The sequence below is a fragment of the Ornithodoros turicata genome, chromosome 1 (genome assembly GCF_037126465.1).
Source record: "Ornithodoros turicata isolate Travis chromosome 1, ASM3712646v1, whole genome shotgun sequence".
In the NCBI taxonomy this organism is placed as follows: Eukaryota; Metazoa; Arthropoda; class Arachnida; order Ixodida; family Argasidae; genus Ornithodoros; species Ornithodoros turicata.
Window position 1 is genome coordinate 193,032,819 of NC_088201.1, and position 4,236 is coordinate 193,037,054.

General features: G+C 48.0%; 1 long non-coding RNA gene across 1 annotated transcript; it reads right to left on the minus strand.

Annotated features, from left to right (window-relative positions):
• Positions 1–853: 853 nt before the first annotated feature.
• On the minus strand, positions 854–1,800 carry LOC135374558 (uncharacterized). The gene is made up of 2 exons (XR_010416956.1): positions 1,599–1,800; positions 854–999 (listed from the first exon to the last, which is right to left on the minus strand). It is a non-coding gene; the product is annotated as an uncharacterized LOC135374558 (long non-coding RNA).
• Between the last annotated feature and the right edge of the window lie 2,436 nt (positions 1,801–4,236).

The window sequence follows — 4,236 nt, forward strand, 5'->3', positions numbered from 1 at the left end:
CCAGACGTAACGATCGGCGATGGCCTTATGCGTCGCGCGCACGCCGCAAGTCGTGGAATTGCAAGTCGAGCAATGTCGTGGTATTCGGCGAATATCTTGCGTCACAAAGGCTCGGGGACGAATGGTCGAGGTCGGGGCGTGGACACATCACACAAAAGGGGATCGTCCAAGCCGGGTAGGTAGACGGGCTTGAGCTGCAGAGACGATGCGCCGGCTAGGTGGTCCTTTACTTCTGCGTCCTGTGCTTGGGCTTTCAAAAGCTGGGCGGCATTCACAGGAGAGGGCAGGAACGGGATGGCGTGGATGCGCGTAAGGGCATCAGCTGCCGAATTGTCAACACCTGGAATGTGGCGAACGTCCGTGGAGTACACGCCAGATGACGCCAGCTGGCGGGTTTCGCGTTCGGAGTAGCCGGAATGGTTGCCGATGAATGCGAACGTCAGCGGCTTGTGATCAGTGAGTACGTGGAATGCACATCCAGCCAGTAGATAACGGTAGTGCTTCACAGCAGCGTAGACGGCAAGAAGCTCGCGGCCGACCCTATTGGAAATTCCTACTTGACTCCATATGGTATTATGACACCAGGTCCTACATGATGAAGGAACCTACATACAAATAGGATCCTGTTTAATTGTGGGTCCTACATGCAAATGCGATCCTACATATAAACAGGATCCTATTTGGTTGTGGGACCTACATGCAAATGCGATCCTACATATTAACAGGATCCTATTTGATTGTGGGACCTACGTTGGGTCCTACATGCAAATAGGTTCAAGTCTCTCGTTGTGATCCCGTATAATTTGTGCACCCTATTGTGCTGTGTATATTAGGAAATAACAAATCATGCAGCTTCTATTTTTTATTTTTTATTGATATCGTTCATCATCCCTGTGACATGTCTGTTGAACAATCACACTCTTGCCTGATGTACAGCGTCTTCAACACCTTTACAGATCATGCTAGATGACAGCTCTAAGATATATTTCTTGTAGGCATCTGAAACAATAAAGTGAGTTAGGAAGCTAGATTTAACAAGGGATAATACATTATGTGTCACATAAAATATGCCAAAACTCGTGCACAGGTTAACCAGACTTCCCACATATGCTGTTACTTGAGGTCCAAAGACAATGGCTTTGTTTGTTAGCAGTAAGATCAATTAACTATGACAACTGGGGCTACAGCAAGGGTGTCAGTAAGGCATTACCAGAACAGGGTGAAAACAATGCACGTTGAGTTATAATATCCGCAACTATTTACATTCTGTCATATTCCTTCCACACTCGGGGAAAATATGCATGACACAAGCTGAGTTATTATGAATTAATAACCAAAAAAGGAAGATCTGTATCTTTAGAGCACCGGTACCCTGTAGCAGGGCCGCAGAAGCATCACACATGATATCAACCTGATGTTAAGTGATGATACAGGTTAACCAACAGGGTAAGAGCACAAGATTACAGATGGAGGATAAGGAAATAGGTAACAATAGGGTAATAATCGCACTGAGCGGATAAAGTTATAGGAACCCACACGCTAGGAAGAATACAAAGCAAAAGGTGCACGAAACATGGCATTACATGCACACAACTAACCTTCAATTCACGAAATCCAACAGCTTTCGGTCTTCCAAGGTACACACACAGAAACAGGTCCAGATACCACTAGTAAGGCATGAAATACAGTCACAGCACTGCGGGGCACCAAAACCACCAAAACTACGACGAAAGACGCTTCCCGAACGAGAGCTCTCTGGACATGCGTCCGAACGCTTCTATGATTTCCCTTCCAAATGAGCTGGAGAAATTCCAAGCTCCAACGGCGCCACCTGGCTGTAACGGCTCTCTCCACCATGCTCTCCTCGCGCTACATCCAGAAAGCAGAAAGTCGCGCGTACGGGTGACCAGTGCCATTGGAAAGAGGACGTTTTTCCCGTCAAAATAAGTCTTCAATCACATTTCTACGCCAACAAACAACCGACATCGAAAAAAATGCCCCAGCCCCATGTATAACGAGCCGCTTTTGCCATGTTTGTCCTCACTCGAGAATGGAGAGAGATAAAAAGATCCCGCAAGTTTCTAGCCGTTCGGTGTTCGGAGTGCACGAATCCATTAATAGGTGATTCAGATCTCCCACAGGGTTCAAACCTAAAAACAGGGACGAAGGTGCGCAGAAGGAGAGTCAGCCTAAGGAATTTCGGGAATAACGCCATAACCTGTAGTAAATAGACGGAAGGTGCGAATTGAAAAGTTGTAGAGCAAAGAACGAAGAACACGCATGCAAAATTTCCAGTAAATTGGACGTTAGGTAAGCGAGATTACGGCACTAAAGGAACGGCACCCACGGAAGCGTCTCCGAGCGGCGTCAGCCAGACTTGCTGGCGCCAGTGCCATGACCCTCCAACTGCAAAGCCCATATCTGGGGAACGGAGAGTCTCGCGCTTACGGGATTAAAGCGGTTGGAAAGAGCACGTCAAGAGCTTCAAAACTATGTCAAACACGACTCTGTAGGTGCGATGGAAACGGTTTTAGGGGAAAAACAGCCGGCAGTCCCATGTATTGGGAGGAGTGTAAACACGGAAACCGGTAGCTCGAGAACCAGAAGACTTTGACAGCTGTAGTAAATTTTGCCACGTTCACCGAGTTGAGGCGAGTACATTCTAGAAAGATGAAAACTGTCCGACGAGGGCTTCCGTCCGAAAAAGGGCATCAAAGCTTAAAAAAACAGAGTTACGAACGCGTCTCTGCCCACAACCCCCGAACCGCTAAAGACCGACTCATGGTTCCATTTGACCGATCGTAGAGCGACTCAAGTCCTACTAGGACGGAAATTCTGGCGTCGACATGACCACCGGGGCGGATGTTACGGAGCTCCGAATGTATCGGAAGTGCAGACGGAGGCCTGGAATTTTCAAGTATCTCGACTACTCTTAGGATTTCCTGCGAGCCGTGAGAGTGCACGTGAAGGCGAAGGATTGGGGAATCCGTCACAACAAGCCACGTCCTGATAGAACCGGTTTAGTCGTAGAAATTAGACCGAAAACCCCATCGACACCGCAATGTCGCTCGATGGGGTTCAACCGCCACCTCGACCTGTTGCGCACTGTTGTCGAAGTTTGTGCTTAAATAGTACTCAAAGGAATGCACGCATCATTGTATGCTTGATGTTTCGTCGACTAGTAATGGGCATACTCTATGCATGTTCCATAAATGAATGCAACCAGTCCATTCAGTTGTTTTCAACCTAAAAAAATATATTCATTTGCAGTGGTTCTAATAGAATTCGCACTTGATAACCTGCCGTATGTGTGCGCGTTGGCAAACATGATTGAATATGACTAGTTCGTTCTGGGCCCCTGTTTTGAAGGAATCAAATAATGTTTGTTGCTGTGTTAATATATCACTTCCATATCTGAAAATAATTCCCCACGTCCTCCCCACATGATACCAAACAGGCCACGTAAGATCTCCCATAGCTCCTTTTTGATGCCTTGTAGGATCCTACAAGTCTGCTACGTAGCCGGATATAGGCGATGTAGTGTCCTACAACTCTCCTATATTGCCGAATATGGGACAAGTAGGACACCACAACTCTCCTACATAGCCTAATATGAGACATGTAGGATCCTATGACTCACCTATATGTGAATTAATATAGGACATGTAGGATCCCACAACTTTCCCACATGATACAAAATAGGACATAAAGGATCCTACATCAATTTGTATAGGATAAATAGGATCGCATACAACCTATTTGGCTTTTTTTCAACAGGGGAACGTGCTGTAGCGTGCCTCAGCGGGCTTGAGGCGGCGGGAGAAGAAACCGAGCGGCCGCCACTCGCCGTCAGCAAACTGTTGCAGAACAGCACCAACGGATGTGGTCGAAGCGTCCGTCATCAGGCGTGTTGGGGCAGATGGAATCGGATGAACGAGCAAAGTTGCGCTCACCAAAGCTTGTTTTGCCGCCTGAAAGGAACTCTCTGCTTCCGGAGACCAGGATAACGGGGAAGTGGATGGTGTCGGTGCCCTTAGGAGGTCGGTGAGGGGATGTAGGACGAATGCGCAGCGGGGAATGAAACGACGGTGGAAATTGAGCAAGCCCAAGAACTGGCGGAGCTGTCGGACTGTTTGCGGGCGCGGGAAATAGCGGACGGCTTGACTTTTCGACTCCAGCGGGCGTATGCCGTGCTGGTCGATGTGATGGCCAAGGAACTGGGCTTCGCTTTGTCCG